General features: G+C 42.7%; 1 protein-coding gene across 1 annotated transcript in view; it reads left to right on the forward strand.

Annotated features, from left to right (window-relative positions):
* LOC118945993 (putative proline-rich protein 21) overlaps window positions 1–19,068 on the forward strand; it is a 168,376-nt gene that overhangs the window by 20,461 nt on the left and 128,847 nt on the right. The gene's annotated exons all lie outside the window — the stretch shown is intronic.

Below are 19,068 nucleotides of genomic sequence, written 5' to 3' on the forward strand. Positions count from 1 at the left end.
GTAATGTGCAGTTCAGTCAGAAGCCCTTTCAGAATGCACATCTTATCTGTTGCTTTGCTGGAAATGTCTCACGATAGATGCCAGCCACTGTTGAGCGTAGCAGATTTGTCTGCACTCTCAGACCAGCCTCTTTCATTGATAGACCATGATTTATTACATGATCAATTATAGCAGCCCTAATCTCATCTGAGACGACAGCTCTTGATCTTCCTCTCAGTCTTCTTCCACCACGCATACGTACTCCTCTTCCTCTGCCAGCCGCTCTTCTTCCTCTGTCAGCCACTTCTCTATCTCTGTCTGGGTCCATGTTTACATTACACTACAGCATAATGTACCCTTTTGTATAGATGGTAATGGCACTAACACCTGTGTAGGTGTTCAGCTACGATGGGAATCAGCTGTGGTTGGTCTAATTGTTTTGATAGTATTTCATTATTTAGATGTGGAATATATTTCAATACGGTATCACTGTAGAAATGTAGCAAATTGCTGCCTTATTCAATTTTGTGTTGTGTTAAAGTTTTCAACTTAAAAGTAACAGTTTTGAAAAGAGTATGTTATCATGTTCCAAATTGGCCTGTAGAGGTACATAGAGTTTTGGTGGTGGTTGTGTCTGAGTCAGAAAATAATTCATGACATTTGAAAGATGTAGTCAATTGAATGCATTTTGTTAGATAAGCAATGAAAAATGATCCACAGTTTAGGCCTGCTGACGTAACCTGAGTGTTGAGAAAAGGGTCCTAGCGATTGTAAAATACTGTAACGCAAAATCCAAAGCTGAAATGCCTTGAGTCCATAAGTATTTGTTATGGCAAGCCTAAACAATGTTAGGAGTTATACAGTACATGTGTTTATCAAATCACACGATACGTTACATGGACTGCAGTAATAGTGTTTCACGTGATTTTTGAATGACTACTTCAGCTCTGTAACCTAAACATACAGTTAGCTGTAAGGTCCCTCAGTCAAGCAGTGCATTTCAATCACAGATTCAACCACAAAGACCAGGGAGGTTTTCAAATGCCTCGCCCCTTTTGGTAGATGGGTAAAAAAAGCTGACATGTCCCTTTGAGCATGGTGAAGTTAATTACACTTTGGATGGTGTATCAATACACCCAGTCAATAGAAAGATACAGTTTTCCTTCCAAACTCAGTTGCCGGAGAGGAAGGAAACCGCTCAGGGATTTCACCATGAGGCCAATGGTGACTTTTTTTAAACAGTTACAGAGTTTAATGGCTGTGATAGGAGAGAACTGAGTATGGATGAACACTGTAGTTACTCCGCAATACTAACCCAATAGACAGAGTGAAAAGAAGGAAGCCTTTACAGAATACAAATATTCCAAAACATGCATCCTGTTTGCAACAAGGCACTAAAGTAATACTGCAAAAGAATGTGGCAAAGCAATACACTTTTTCAACGTGTTATTTTTGGAGCAAATCCAAAGCAACACGTTACTGAATACCACTCCATATTTTCAAGCATAGTGGTGGCTGTATCATGTTATGGGTATGATTGTAATCGTTAAGGACTGGGGAGTTTTTCAGGACAAAAAATAAACAGAATTGAGTTTAAGTACTGGCAAAATCCTAGAGGAAAACCTGGTTCAGTCTGGTTTCCACCAGAGACTGGGAGATAAATTCACCCTTCAGCAGGACAATGACCTGAAACACAAGCCCAAATCTACACTGGAGTTGATTACCAAGAAGACAGTTAATGATCCTGAGTAGCCAAGTTAGTTTCAACTTAAATATACTTGAAAATCTATGGAAAGACCTGAAAATGGTTGTCTAGCAATGATCAACAACCAATTTGACAGATTTTTCACATAGTCAGCTCAGGGATTTGAACCATCAAACTTTCAGTTACCAGCCGAATGCTTTTAACCACTAGGCTACCTGCTAACTGCCTGGTGCCCAATCAATAAGCATATAGTTCGTAAAGGGCTCGTAAGTAAGCGTTTTGCAGTAATGTAATGTGACCAAATTATCCAAATCCCGGGATTTGCAACAGCATCACTTTAAAGCTAGCAACTGACTAACCCAACAATGCCTAAAGCCAACAACTGGCTAACCCCACAATGCTTAAAGCCACCAATTAACCCACAATGCTCAAATCCACCAATTAACACCACCATGCTTATAGCTAGCAACTGGCTAAGCCCACAACGCTTAAAGCCACTGACTGGCTAACCCCATATAATGCTTAAAGCCAGTGACTGGCGAACCCCACAATGCTTAAAGCCAGTGACTGGCTAACCCCACAATGCTTAAAGCCAGTGACTGGCTAACCCCACAATGCTTAAAGCCAGTGACTGGCTAAAGCCACAATGCATATAGCCAGTGACTGGCTAACCCCACAATGCTTAAATCCAGTGACTGGCTAAACCCACAATGTTTAAAGCCAGTGACTGGCTAAACCCACAATGCATATAGCCAGTGACTGGCTAACATCACAATGCTTAAAGCCAGTGACTGGCTAACCCCACAATGCTTAAAGCCAGTGACTGGCTAACCCCACAATGCTTAAAGCCAGTGACTGGCCAACCCCACAATGCTTAAAGCCAGTGACTGGCTAAACCCACAATGCATATAGCCAGTGACTGGCTAACCCCACAATTCTTAAAGCCAGTGACTGGCTAACCCCACAGTGCTTAAAGCCAGTGACTGGCTAAAGCCACAATGCATATAGCCAGTGACTGGCTAACCCCACAATGCTTAAATCCAGTGACTGGCTAACCCCACACTGCTTAAAGCCAGTGACTGGCTAAACCCACAATGTTTAAAGCCAGTGACTGGCTAAACCCACAATGCATATAGCCAGTGACTGGCTAACATCACAATGCTTAAAGCCAGTGACTGGCTAACCCCACAATGCTTAAATCCAGTGACTGGCTAACCCCACAATGCTTAAAGCCAGTGACTGGCTAACCCCAGAATGCTTAAAGCCAGTGACTGGCTAACCCGACAATGCTTAAATCCAGTGACTGGCTAACCCCACAATGCTTAAAGCCAGTGACTGGCTAACCCCACAATGCATATAGCCAGTGACTGGCTAACCCCACAATGCTTAAAGCCAGTGACTGGCAAACCCCACAATGCTAAAATTATAAAAAGCAGAGAGTGGCCAGTGAAACATAAAGTAAAGTGATCCACATGCAAGTGGCGCTTTGGGGACCCTATTTTATTTTATGCTGAAGCATTGTGGTGTTAATTGGTGGCTTTGAGCACTGTGGGGTTAATTGCTGGCTTTAAGCATTGTAGGGTTATCCAGTCACTAGCTTTAAGCAGTGTAGGGTTATCCAGTCACTGGCTTTAATCATTGTGGGGTTAGCCAGTTGCTAACTCAGCAACGGAGGCTGAATGGAACCATTATGTCCTCTGTAGCCTCCAGTCAGGTTGAAAGGTTAAGCTATCTCTCCAATTGGTTTCTTGATTCAAGAGAAAATTCTGCATAATGAAAATTATGCAAAAACGTTAACATGTATTGTAGAGAGTGAGGGGGAGGCTCCCAGGGGCCAGACTGCAGTGTCTCTGTCTGTCTGTTCATCTGTCCGGCTCTCCTTTGATCATGAAAGGACTATTAATTAAGAAAAACCTTTCAACACTTCAGGAACGGACCCTTTCTTTCAATTTTCGCCTAAAATGACAAACCCAAATGTAACTGCTTGTGTCTCAGGCTCTGAAGCAAAGCTATGCATATTCTTGGTACCATTTGAAAGGAAACACTTTGAATTTTATGAAAGGTGGAAGTAATGTAGGAGAATATATCTGGTAAAAAAGGTTATTTGGACTTTTGATGTGCCATCATCTTTGAAATGCAAGAGAAAGGCCATCATGAATTATTCCAGCCCAAGTGCAATTTAGATGTTGGCCACTAGTTGGCGGCAGTGTATGTGCAAAGTTTTAGACTGATCCAATGAACCATTGAATTACTGTTAAACATTTTGTATCAAGACCGCCCTATTGTGCCTAATTGACTTATTAATAACTTTTCATTTTCAAAATTGTCCGCTCTCCTCAAACAATAGCATGGCATTCTTTCACTGTAATAGCTACTGTAAATTGGACAGTGCAGTTAGATTAACAAGCATTTAAGCTTTCTGCAATATCAGATATGTCTATGTCCTGGGAAATTGTCTTGTTACTTACAATCTCATGCTAACCGCATTAGCTTAAGTTAGCTCAACCGTCCTGTGGAAGGGACACCAATCCCAAAGAAGTTTTACGATCCCGAAGAAGTTATGTCTTTCCAGGATGTGTGTGTATGTCTCTGTGAGTGTGTATGTGTGTTAGTGTGTGTTGGTACTTCTCTGTGTGTGTTATTTCTCTCCATGGATTATTCATCTCCAAAGGAATTTTGCAACAGAGTTCAGTCGCCATGCTATCATCAGGTGCTGACAAATTCCACAAGGTTCTCTGTTGTACTGCAACACACAACAGCCACTACAAACAGGCTCCTAATTACAGCTGCAAAGACAGTCAGGCTCCTAACTAGGGCTACAAAGACAGGCAGGCTCCTAACTAGGGCCACAAAGACAGTCAGGCTCCTAACTAGGGCTAAAAAGACAGTCAGGCTCCTAACTAGGGCTTCAAAGACAGTCAGGCTCCTAAGTAGGGCTACAAAGACAGTCAGGCTCCTAACTAGGGCTACAAAGACAGTCAGGCTCCTAACTAGGGCCACAAAGACAGTCAGGCTCCTAACTAGGGCCACAAAGACAGTCAGACTCCTAACTAGGGCCGCAAAGACAGACAGGCTCCTAACTAGGGCTACAAAGACAGTCAGGCTCCTAACTAGGGCTGCAAAGACAGTCAGGCTCCTAACTAGGGCTGCAAAGACAGTCAGGCTTCGAACTAGGGCTACAAAGACAGTCAGGCTGCTAACTAGGGCTGCAAAGACAGTCAGGCTCCTAACTAGGGCTACAAAGACAGTCACGCTCCTAACTAGGGCTACAAAGACAGTCAGGCTCCTAACTAGGGCTACAAAGACAGACAGGCTCCTAACTAGGGCTACAAAGACAGTCAGGCTCCTAACTAGGGCTACAAAGACAGTCAGGCTCCTAACTAGGGCCGCAAAGACAGTCAGGCTCCTAACTAGGGCTGCAAAGACAGACAGGCTCCTAACTAGGGCTACAAAGACAGTCAGGCTTCTAACTAGGTCTACAAAGACAGCCAGGCTCCTAACTAGGGCTACAAAGACAGTCAGGCTCCTAACTAGGGCTGCAAAGACAGTCAGGCTCCTAACTAGGGCTGCAAAGACAGTCAGGCTTTGAACTAGGGCTACCAAGACAGTAAGGCTGCTAACTAGGGCTGCAAAGACAGTCAGGCTCCTAACAAGGGCTACAAAGACAGTCAGGCTCCTAACTAGGGCTACAAAGACAGACAGGCTCCTAACTAGGGCTACAAAGACAGACAGGCTCCTAACTAGGGCTACAAAGACAGTCAGGCTCCTAACTAGGGCTGCAAAGACAGTCAGGCTTCGAAATAGGGCTACAAAGACAGTCAGGCTGCTAACTAGGGCTGCAAAGACAGTCAGGCTCCTAACTAGGGCTACAAAGACAGTCAGGCTCCTAACTAGGGCTGCAAAGGCAGACAGGCTCCTAACTAGGTTTGCAAAGACAGACAGGCTCCTAACTAGGGCTACAAAGACAGACAGGCTCCTAACTAGGGCTACAAAGACAGTCAGGCTCCTAACTAGGGCTGAAAAGACAGTCAGGCTTTGAAATAGGGCTACAAAGACAGTCAGGCTGCTAACTAGGGCTGCAAAGACAGTCAGGCTCCTAACTAGGGCTACAAAGACAGTCAGGCTCCTAACTATGGCTACAAAGACAGACATGCTCCTAACTAGGGCTACAAAGACAGACAGACTCCTAACTGGGGCTACAAAGACAGACAGGCTCCTAACTAGGGCTACAAAGACAATTAGTCTCCTAACTAGGGCTACAAAGACAGTCAGGCTCCTAACTAGGGCTGCAAAGGCAGACAGGCTCCTAACTAGGTCTGCAAAGACAGACAGGCTCCTAACTAGGGCCACAAAGACAGTCAGGCTGCTAACTAGGGCCACAAAGACAGACAGGCTCCTAACTAGGGCTACAAAGACAGTCAGGCTCCTAACTAGGGCTACAAAGACAGTCAGGCTCCTAACTAGGGCTACAAAGACAGTCAGTCTCCTAACTAGGGCACAATGACAGTCAGGCTGCTAACTAGGGCTGCAAAGACAGACTGGCTCCTAACTAGGGCTACAAAGACAGTCAGGCTCCTAACTAGGGCTGGAAAGACAGTCAGGCTCCTAACTAGGGCTACAAAGACAGTCAGGCTCCTAACTAGGGCTACAAAGACAGTCAGGCTCCTAACTAGGGCTACAAAGACAGTCAGGCTCCTAACTAGGGCTGCAAAGACAGTCAGGCTGCTAACTAGGGCTACAAAGACAGACAGGGCTACAAAGACAGACAGGCTCCTAACTAGGGCTACAAAGACAGTCAGGCTCCTAACTAGGGCTACAAAGACAGTCAGGCTCCTAACTAGGGCTACAAAGACAGTCAGGCTCCTAACTAGGGCTGCAAAGACAGTCAGGCTGCTAACTAGGGCTACAAAGACAGACAGGGCTACAAAGACAGACAGGCTCCTAACTAGGGCTACAAAGACAGTCAGGCTCCTAACTAGGGCTACAAAGACAGTCAGGCTCCTAACTAGGGCTACAAAGACAGTCAGGCTCCTAACTAGGGCTGCAAAGACAGTCAGGCTGCTAACTAGGGCTACAAAGACAGACAGGGCTACAAAGACAGTCAGGCTCCTAACTAGGGCTACAAAGACAGTCAGGCTCCTAACTAGGGCTACAAAGACAGTCAGGCTCCTAACTAGGGCTGCAAAGACAATCAGGCTGCTAACTAGGGCTACAAAGACAGACAGGGCTACAAAGACAGTCAGGCTCCTAACTAGGGCTACAAATACTTTTTTTTATATTTTTGTTCAGAGTACAGACTGATCCGATATTGTAACAACAAATTATTTTATAAAAACTGAAATGATGGTTATTGAAGTGGCCTGTGTTAGTTTGGTTCTTATGGTATTGAAATAAGAATAAGAAATAGTTTTTTTTTTTACTGGAAACGGCTACTGGTTCACCCAAATAAAATAAAAAATGGCAAATTGGTTCTCTGGTTCTCTGTTCCCTGTAAGCAGTCTATGGACAAGGTGTGAAAGCAATTCATTATTTCCCTGGCACTGATTCCACTTGCTAACGTTTTAACAGTTGTGGAACGAATCCCAATCAAGGTAATCGACCGACATAAGCATTTTTATCGCTTGCCCATAAACTGCTTACAGGGTAAGGAAACTAGTGTGTTCATTTGTAATTTTTTATCCATTTAAAAAAAACTTTGATAGAGACGTCTTTTAGAGCCTTGCCACAGTGTATATATATATACATATATATATAGTTATATATTTATATAGTTATATAATTTTATAGTTATAAAGTTATATATTCATATAGTTATATATTCATATAGTTATATCATTATATAGTTATATAGTTATATATTTATATAGTTATGTATTCATATAGTTATATATTCATATAGTTATATATTTATATAGTTATATCATTATATAGTTATATAGTTATATATTCATATAGTTATATCATTATATATTCATATAGTTATATATTCATATAGTTATATATTTATATAGTTATATATTCATATAGTTATAGTTATATATTCATATAATTATATAGTTATATCGTTATATAGTTATATAGTTATATATTCATGTAGTTATATAGTTATATAGTTATATATTCATATAGTTATATATTTATATAGTTATAGAATTATATAGTTATATATTAATATAGTTATATAGTTATATATTCATATAGTTATATAGTTATATAGTGATGTATTCATATATTCATATAGTTATATAGTTATATAGTTATATATTCGTATAGTTATATAATGATATATTCATATAGTTATATAGTTATATAGTGATATATTCATAAAGTTATATAGTTATATATTCATATAGTTATATATTCATATAGTTATATAGTTATATAGTGATGTATTCATATATTCATATAGTTATATAGTTATATAGTTATATATTCGTATAGTTATATAATGATATATTCATATAGTTATATAGTTATATAGTGATATATTCATAAAGTTATATAGTTATATATTAATATAGTTATATAGTTATATATTCATATAGTTATATAATGATATATTCATAAAGTTATATAGTTATATATTCATATAGTTATATAGTTATATATTCATATAGTTATATAGTGATATATTCATAAAGTTATATAGTTATATATTCATATAGTTATATAGTTATATATTCATATAGTTATATAGTTATATAGTGATGTATTCATATATTCATATAGTTATATAGTTATATAGTTATATATTCGTATAGTTATATAATGATATATTCATATAGTTATATAGTTATATAGTGATATATTCATAAAGTTATATAGTTATATATTCATATAGTTATATATTCATATAGTTATATATTTATATAGTTATATATGCATATAGTTGTATATAGTTATATAGTTATATAGTTATATAGTTATATATTTATATAGTTATATAGTTATATATTCATATAATTCTATAGTTATATAGTATATATAAAACTACATGTAACATAAAGGTGGGAAGTAGCATACACTAAATGTTCTATATCTGCTATAACACTTAGAAGTCAACGTTATCTATTCTCAAATAACTATTTATAACACGTCTTCGTTCTGGACTTGTGCTAGGATGTGCGATCCCGTGTTGAAGATTTCTAGTATGGCAAAATATATCCGTCACGGTGGTGTTTTTGGACCATTGGAAATGAATGCTGAAAGTTACATTTATACTCCTTAACCAGTGATGTCATTGTTATCATGATTACTATTATTGCACGTATATGTGTAGATAATACATTGTATGTTTAGGTTTTCGATATATCACAAACTGTTTTTGCATATTAGTTACTGATTTGGGACACTTAAAACTGTGTTTTTTGACACTAGACCATCAACAGGAAGCAAGCGAAAGCATCATTTTCACCTTAAGTTTAAAGAACAACCTGCAGAGCACAGTCAGCGACATTTTTGTTGCATTTTTATATGGAGGGGAACACCAAGACAGAAAGAGAAACGCAACACTGTTTTTTCAAACACTCATTTCGATTATTACATTGAAATCAATTGCGAGAGGGGGAAGACGAGTGAGAGAGAGAGAGAGAGAGAGGGGAGATGATGTCCTGTTAACAGTAACACTGCTCAATACAAAAACCACACAGAATCTGGGAGTAATGTTTAAAGAACATCACTGGTTAGAGGTTAATTTGTAGAAGACAACTAAGCAACGTAGAAGACAGCTAGCAACATAGAACATGGCTAGCAACATAGAACTCGGCTAGCAACATAGAAGACGGCTAGCAACATAGAACACAGCTAGCAACATAGAACACAGCTAGCAACATAGAACACAGCTAGCAACATTTTTATGTGTTGCATTTTGATTCAAGTGGTTCGCCAACGCGGTAGGTGTGAGTGCTGTTTAGAATAACACTATTTAACGGGCCGCACGGAATCTTGGAATAACCTATACATGATTGGTTAGATGAAAACTTGTAGAAGGCCGATATCTATGTTTTGGAATGATGGATGTTGATCGTGGGAGCCTGCTATCACGGAAAAAGTGAACAAACCACTTTTTTTCTGTTAGTTAACGAAGAAGCATAGTATATCAACAGCGACAACGGTCGGCTGCTATTTAAGTGATGGTTTGAGTGTAAAATACGTATGGTGGTGTGTGGCCAGTGATTTTTGTAGAGAGACTGCCCCGAATTTGCCTTTTCAGATAATTAACTCTGTATTCTAAATGCCAGCGTGTCAACATGTCAATTTAGGATGATAGTTTATGATGCCCAAACTCAAACTATTGCACCAATGACGTCTATTCCTCACTATTGAAACCAATCAGACTGTTTAAAAACGCCCTCAAAAACATTTTAACCGGGCAATGTTAGACTAAAGCCTCCTCTATAGTGTCTCTGCAGCACTGCTAGACTAAAGCCTCCTCTATAGTGTCTCTGCAGCTGGCTGAACATTGGACTGTTTGTTACCTAACACAACCAAGACTTTGCCCCAGTTCTTATAAAGTATGTGACTAAGCATTGAGTCATATTGGGTTGTTTCTCTCCCATTTACCCCCCCCCCCCCCCCCCCGCCCGCCCCTCCGAAAAAGCCAATACTGGGTTATTTTAAGTTGGCGGGAGAGAGACCCAGAATGACTCAATGCTTAGTCACATACTTTATAAGAACTGGGGTAAAGTCTTGGTTGTTTTAGGTCCTGCTGTACAAACAGCTTGTGGCTAGCCAAGATTGACCTTCAATCTCAGTCCCTGAGATCCTTAGAAACTCTCTTTCATTAAGTCATACTAACTGGTCTCACCACAGAAGCCATGGATTACAGGCAGCATCCGCACCGAACTAAAGGCTAGAGCTGCCACGTTCAAGGAGCGGGACACTAATCCGTACGCCTATAAGAAATCCTGATATGCCCTCAGACGAACCATCCAACAGGTGTCAATACAGGCCTAACACTGAATCCTAATAAACCGGCTCTGACACTCGTCGGATGTGTTAGGGCTTGCAAACTATTACGGACTACAAAGGAAAACACAGCCGCGAGCTGCCTAGTGTTGTGAGCCTACCAGACGAGCTAAATTACTTTTATGCTCGCTTCGAGGAAAGCTACACAGAAGCATGCATGAGAGCACCAGCTGTTCCGGACGACTATGTTTTCACACTCTCCGTTGCCGATGTGAGCAAGACCATTAAACAGATCCACACTCACAAGGCAGCGGGGCCAGACAAATTACCAGAACGTGTACTCAGAGCATGCACGGACCAACTGGCAAGTGTCTTCACTGACATTTTCAACCTCTCCCTGACCGAGTCTGTAATACTAACATGTTTTAAGCTGACCACCATAGTCCCTGTGCCCAAGAAGGTGAAGGCAACATGCCGAAGTGACTACCGCCCCAGAGCACTCCCATCGGTAGCCATGAAGTGCTTTGAAAGGCTGGTCATGGCTATCATCAACACCATCATCCCAGAAACCCTAGACCCACTCCAATTCGCATACCGCCCAAACAGACCCACAGATGATGCAACCTCAATTGCACTTCACACTTCCCTTTCCCACCTGGACAAAAGGAACACCTATGTGAGAATGCTGTTCATTGACTACAGCTCAGTCATTAACACCTTAGTGCCCACAAAGCTCATCACTAAGCTAAGGACCCTGGGACTAAACATCTCCCCCTGAAACTGGATCCTGGACATCCTGAGGGTCTGCCACCAGGTAGTGAGGGTAGGTAACAACACATCTGCCACGCTGATTCTAAACACTGGGGCCCCTCAGGGGTGCATGCTTAGTCCCCTCCTGTACTCCCTGTTCACCCACAACTGTGTGGCCAAGCACGACTCCAACACCATCATTAATTTTGCTGACTACACAACAGTGGTAGGCCTGATCACCTACAACGATGAGATAGCCAATAGGGAGCAGGTCAGAAATCTGAATGTGTGGTGCCAGGACAACAACCTCTCCCCTAATGTGAGCAAGACAAATAAGCTGGTCATGGGCTACAAGAAAAGGAGGGCCACCATTAACATTGACGGGGCTGTAGTGGAGCAGGTCGAGAGTTAAGTTCCTTGTTGTCGACATCACCATCAAACTATCATGGCCTAAACACACCTAAACAGCTGTGAAGAGGGCATGACAACACATTTTCCCCCTCAGGAGACTGAAAAGATTTGGCATGGGTCCCCAGATCTTCAAAAAGTCATTCAGCTGCACCATCGAGAACACCTCTATACCATGTGGTGTTAGAGGAAGACCCCCAAAATTGTGAAAGACTCCAGTCACCCAAATCATAGAAGATTTTCTCTGCTACCCCATCTCAAGTGGTACCGGAGCACCAAGTCAAAGTCCAAAAGTCTCTTTAACAGTTTCTACCCCCAAGCCATAAGACTGCTGAACAATTAACCAAATGGCCACCTGGACTTTTTCATTTGATCACATATGTTTGGAGGAGTTATAGCGGATTCTGTAATACAACTTTCTCCTCTTTAGTAAAAAAAAAAAGAAGAGAGCAAGCAATGCTCTTCTTCTACTATTTTTTATTTCTTAAAGAGAAGCCCTTAGTTTTAATTTTGCTGATCTCAATATGCATTATCTGTGTAATTATTCTCAGTGATTAGTGGAGGGTAATGAATAGAATGTCTGCATAGTACTAATGATTGTGTCCTTTAACGATGGCCAGATATCCCGTCCCTTGCTGAGAAACTCTGGCAGTGTCCCAAGTGGGACACTATTCCCTATATTGTGCATTTACTTTGAATAATGTTCCCTATAGGCCCTGGTCAAAAGTAATGTACGGTAAACGGAGGTGCTTCCCATAGTCGGCTCCTATGCAGCTTAAATACACACCCTAATAAAACGGGTTCAAACTTTTTTGAAATAATACAAAAGATGACTAGTTTCATTACTGTCCATTTTAGTCATTTAGCAGATGCTCTTATCCAGAGCCACTTACAAGAGCCATTAGGGTTAAGTGCCTTGCTCAAGGGCACATCGCTAGATTTCTTTCAACTAGTCGGCTCTGATTCTAACCAGCAACATTTCAGATACGGGCCCAACGGTATTAACTGCTATGCTACCTGCCAACTTTTTTTCCCCCTCCTTGGAAACGGGCTGGTTCCCCTTCTCTCTCTCTCTCTCTCTCTCTCTCTCTCCCTCCTTGGAAACGGGCTGGTTCCCCTTCTCTCTCTCTCTCTCTCCCTCCTTGGAAACGGCCTGGTTCCCCTTCTCTCTCTCTCTCTCTCTCTCTCCCTCCTTGGAAACAGGCTGGTTCCCCATATCTCTCTCTCTCCCTCCTTGGAAACGGGCTGGTTCCCCTTCTCTCTCTCTCTCTCTCTCTCTCTCTCTCCCTCCTTGGAAACGGGCTGGTTCCCGTTCTCTCTCTCTCTCTCCTTGGAAATGAGCTGGTTCCCCTTCTCTCTCTCTCTCTCTCCCTCCTTGGAAACGGGCTGGTTCCCCTTCTCTCTCTCTCTCTCTCTCCCTCCTTGGAAACGGGCTGGTTCCCGTTCTCTCTCTCTCTCTCTCTCTCTCCCTCCTTGGAAACGGGCTGGTTCCCGTTCTCTCTCTCTCTCTCTCTCTCTCTCCCTCCTTGGAAACGGGCTGGTTCCAGTTCTCTCTCTCTCTCTCTCTCTCTCCCTCCTTGGAAACGGACTGGTTCCCCTTCTCTCTCTCTCTCTCTCTCTCTCTCTCTCTCACTCCACATGACTAGTCTGGACGCCCTGACATTTCACTTGGTCTGCATCTAGAATAGCATCCTACTCCCTATATAGTGCACTACTTTTGACCGGAATGGAACCCTATTCCCTACATAGTGCTATGGGCTCTGGTCAAAAGTAGTGCACTATATAGGGAATCATTTTGGGATGGAACCATAATCATTTGTACACACATAAACCAAATCAGCAAAGCTGTGGAGAGAGAACATGCATTATCTATGTAATTAGCTTATTAGCTTATTAGAGAGAGAGAGAGAGAGAGAGAGAGAGAGAGAGAGAGAGAGAGAGAGAGAGAGAGAGAGAGAGAGAGAGAGAGAGAGAGAGAGAGAGAGAGAGAGAGAGAGAGAGAGAGAGAGAGAGAGAGAGAGAGAGAGAGAGAGAGAGAGAGAGAGAGAGAGAGAGAGAGAGAGAGAGAGAGAGAGAGAGAGAGAGAGAGAGAGAGAGAGAGAGAGAGAGAGAGAGAGAGAGAGAGAGAGAGAGAGAGAGTTTTGATTTGAGTCCATACAAATCTGTGGAGTGGGAAAACATGCATTAGCTTTGTAATGGGAAGAAGCAATTCCCAGAATGGGAGACAGTACAATACTCTGCTCTACGGCACTATGAATAACACAACACACAAACACATACTGTAGTGGTTTTGATGAACAACACAACACACAGACACATACTGTAGTGGTTTTGGCACCATAATCTTGGTAAGTCAGGGTAGACACATACAAACACAAACCACCAGTCCACGTGAAAGGTTAACACGGTTAAACATTTTTCAATCAGGTACCAGCAGTGTTCTTGGTATATACACAACTCAAACAAACAAAATAAGTAAGTGGACAGTCACCAGTGGACGGTCCTAAACTCTTGGTCTTCGGCGGTTCACACAGTGTTGAAATCTTCGGTTACTTTATTCCGGTAAAACCTCCTTCTCCACCGTATGTTCAGTCTCCCCAGCCACCTTTGACCCCCACTGCCTGCTGGGGGTCAAAGGAAAGACAGAGAGGGCAAACCCGGGTCGCGGTTAAGTAGAGACGCTGTTTCACCTGTCTGCAGTTTGGTCTCTAACTACAACTGGAGACAGGTGTAAAATGTTCTGCTGCATTCTGTAAGTTTCCCCCGAGCTGTCCGTGGTCCTGCCTCTTGGGAATACTTCCCACTGCTGTCCGTGGTCCTGCCTCTTGGGAATACTTCCCACTGCTGTCTGTGGTCCTGCCTCTTGGGAATACTTCCCACTGCTGTCCGTGATCCTGCCTCTTGGGAATACTGCCCACTGCTGTCCGTGGTCCTGCCTCTTGGGAATACTTCCCACTGCTGTCTGTGGTCCTGGCAGTCAGAAAACACAGAAACCTCGCAGGCACATATCGTCCATTCACCATTTAACCCCTGAAACTGCTACAATACACACACAACCACACACACGGACACAAACACTTGCAAAAGCGCACACACACACACGCGTGCACGCACGCTCGCACGCACACACACACACACACACACACACACTTCCTCCTGCAGAGATGTAAAACAACACAACTGAATGTGCTTTTGAAGTGTACTGTGCTTCTGCTCCTCACAGGTAGCTGTTCTGCAGCTTAGTCTCTGGATGAGAGAGGGTTTTTCCAAGTGAGGAAAATCTACACTGTATAAACACAGGCCAACAAAATGAAGCTAAGTTGTTCATCGGGTTTTTATTTAAATCCCCATGATCTCTTATTGTAGCAGTAGTTGGTCTGCCTGTGATCCAGAATCTGGGTTTAAAGGAGACATTGAATACGGAGATTAAGCAGCCATTCAACTTGCCAGTCAGCAGCTTATCAAGCTTAATAAATACATTCATACTTACCGAATAATGGTAAGAGTGCGTGTGACAAAATCCACCTCTTCTGCACCTCCTGCAATCTTACTAATGTAATTAAACTACACTGAATAAAACCTGTCTACAACCACGGTGAAAACGTTGCCTATAATGTCTATTATATAGTATTACATTCCATGTAGCACTGGGGAAACAACAGATTGATATGGTGTTCGTACACTTTTGTAGGTGGTAAAATCAATGACCTGTGCTGCTGCTGGACCAGCCGACCTGTGCTGCTGCTGGACCAGCCGACCTGTGCTGCTGCTGGACCAGCCGACCTGTGCTGCTGCTGGACCAGCCGACCTGTTCTGCTGATGGACCAGCCGACCTGTGCGGCTGATGGACCAGCCAACCTGTGCTGCTGATGGACCAGCCGACCTGTGCTGCTGATGGACCAGCCGACCTGTGCTGCTGATGGACCAGGCGACCTGTGCTGCTGCTGGACCAGCCAACCTGTTCTGCTGCTGAGGTGGATTTCTTTCCAGACAAGGCATTTTTTCGGTTGCATGTAACTTCTTATTTTAGACCTTTGTTGGAAGTGCATAGCGGCTGTAATGGCCAGTAATGACGATAGTCTCTCAACAAAACTCTCCAGAAGTCTCTAAAAGGTGCAATCTTCTAAAATACTGATTTACAGTAAAAAAATTGCATCCCTTAGAAAGTGGTCCAAAATGTTGCCCCAGTACCATCTGGACAGCAAATAGGTGGAGACTTAAAAAATGAAATGATAGAAGTTGCGATGTCCACAGGAGGCCTACTCGGTTTTGAGGATGCCCGAGGGTGCAGCAGAGACGTCGCTAAATCAGAAACTAGCCATTCAGATTGATTCAATTTCCAACTTCTGGCAGCGAGAAGATGCAAATTGAGTGGTTGAATTGTCCGGTTTGAGATTCAATATACTATATGTCTAACGCTGAAATGTCCTGCTAACACACAGGCTACTCTCTATCCTGTGTGAAATCTCCTGCCAACACACAGGCTACTCTCTATCCTGTCTGAAATCCCTTGCTAAAATACGCTATTCCCTATCCTTTTTTTTAACATATTTTGGACATAATGTAGCTGCTACCTTATCTTATAACCGAAAATAACTTCTGGACATACAAAAAGCAATTACTCACCACAAACTGGCAGAAGCTATTTTTTCCTTTAAAGAGTCCGACGTGAAGGACATACTACTTTCTCGGAAACAGGCCCAAATCCTCGTCATTTGCGTGAAGAGAAGATGGGAAAAAAGAGGGCGGCGGCCTTCTGAGAATTCGTAGGCGATCAAATAAACCCCCACTGCCTTTTGTTCTACTAGCTAACGCGCAATAATTTGAAAATCTAATCGACGACCCACCAGGAAGATTAAACTACCAACGGGACATAAAAAACAGTGATATCTTCACAGAGTCATGGCTGAACGCCGACATTATCAACATGACTGGTTATACACTGTATCGGCAGGACAGAACGGCATGTCTGGTAAGAAAAGGGGTGGCGGACTATGTGTATTTGTAAACAACAGCTGGTGCACAGTGTCTAGGAAGTCTCGAGGTTTTGCTCGCCTGAGGTAGAGTATCTCATGATAAGCTGTAGACCACGCTATCTACCTAGAGAGTCTGTATTTTTTGTAGCTGTCTACAAACCATCACAGACCGATGCTGGCACTAAGACAGCACTCAATGAGCTGTATTCCGCCATAAGCAAACAGAAAAACGCTTATCCAGAGGGAAAAAATCTCTATAACACTTTTACACAGAGATGCGCACAAAGCTCTCCCTCGCCCTCCATTTGGCAAATCTGACCATAATTCTACCCTCCTGATTCCTGCTTTTAAGCTAAATTTAAAGCAGGAAGCACCAGTGACTAGATCAAGTAAAAAACGGTCAGATGAAGCAGATGCTAAGCTACAGGACTGTTTTGTACAGACTGGAAAATGTTCCCGGACACTTCCAATGGCATTGAGGAGTACACCACATCAGTCATTGGCTTCATTAATAAGGGCATCGATGACGTCGTCCCCAAAGTGACTGTAAGTACATACCTCAACCAGAAGCCATGGATTACAGTTAACATCTGCACTGAGCTAAAGGCTAGAGCTGCCTCTTTCAAGGAGCGGGACTCTAACCCGGAAGCTTATATGAAATCCCGCTATGCCCTCCGATGAACCATCAAACAGGCAAAGGGTCAATACAGGAATAAGATCGAATCGTACTACACCGGCTCCGACCAGCTCCGAACATCTAATCAAATGACTATTTGCATTGCTTCTACTTTCTGTTATTATCCATGCATAGTCACTTTAATAACTCTACCTACATGTACAGTACTATTTTACCTCAATTACCTCGACTAACCGGTGACCCCCACAATTTGACTCTGTACTGGTACCCCCCTGTATATAGTCTCACTATTGTTAATTTACTGCTGCTCTTTAATTACTTGTTCCTTTATGACTCTTATTTGTATTTTTTAAACTGCATTGATGGTTAGGGGCTTGTAAGTAAGCATTTCACTGTTGTGTTCGGCGAATGTGACTAATACAATTGGAATAAAACAGGTTTTTACCATTTATTGTTTATCATGATCAGACAAGTGTTTGACATTGACGATATATCGGAGATAATATTAGACAATTACTTGAAACAATTTAACATTATGAAACATGAGGCCGTGTCTTCATAGCAGATTTTTCATAACAGTACAGCCAATTACACTGCAGTAGCATTGAGTTAGGGCTAATAGCATTGAGTTAGGGCTGGTAGCATTGAGTTAGGGCTAATAGCATTGAGTTAGGGCTAGTAGCATTGCGTTAGGGCTAATGGCATTGAGTTAGGGCTAATAGCATTGAGTTAGGGCTAATATCATTGAGTTAGGGCTAGTAGCATTGAGTTAGGGCTAATAGCATTGAGTTAGGGCTAGTAGCATTGAGTTAGGGCTAGTAGCATTGAGTTAGGGCTAATAGCATTGAGTTAGCGCTAGTAGCATTGAGTTAGGGCTAATAGCATTGAGTTAGGGCTAATAGCATTGAGTTAGGGCTAATAGCATTGAGTTAGGGCTAGTAGCATTGAGTTAGGGCTAATAGCATTGAGTTAGGGCTAGTAGCATTGAGTTAGGGCTAGTAGCATTGAGTTAGGGCTAATAGCATTGAGTTAGGGCTAATAGCATTGAGTTAGGGCTAATAGCATTGAGTTAGGGCTAGTAGCATTGAGTTAGGGCTAGTAGCATTGATGGAATAGCCAATGTCTCCCTTTTCCTGATCATCTCACTCTATTCTCTGTACTTAGTTATTATCTGTCAACCCTGTGTCTGCATCAAAACACCTGGGCCTTGGGTCAAAAGTAGTGCACTATATGGGGAATAGGGTGCCATTGGCCAGTAGGACTCCGCTGAGCCATCTGCACTGAACCACACCGAACGCCTCAGCGCTAGACTCAGACTCTGTCTCGGCTCTGAACGACTCCGTCTCTGGGCAGGTGTTCAACACAACCAGGTGGACACCAGCTGAGGCATGCATGCACACGCACACGCACACACGCACACACACACACACGCACACGCGCTCACACACACACGCACACGCACACGCACGCACACACACACACACATACACACCTACACACCACATACAAAAACCCATGCCACACCCTGGCCTGACCAAATAAATGAAGATAAACACAAAATACTTCGACCAGGGCATGACAGAACCCCCCCAAGGTGCGGACTCCCGGACGCACATCAAAACAATAGGGAGGTTCCGGGTGGGCGTCTGTCCATGGTGGCGGCTCCGGCGCGGGACGTGGACCCCACTCTATCAATGTCTTAGTCC

Source organism: Oncorhynchus mykiss, chromosome 31, assembly GCF_013265735.2.
Source record: "Oncorhynchus mykiss isolate Arlee chromosome 31, USDA_OmykA_1.1, whole genome shotgun sequence".
In the NCBI taxonomy this organism is placed as follows: Eukaryota; Metazoa; Chordata; class Actinopteri; order Salmoniformes; family Salmonidae; genus Oncorhynchus; species Oncorhynchus mykiss.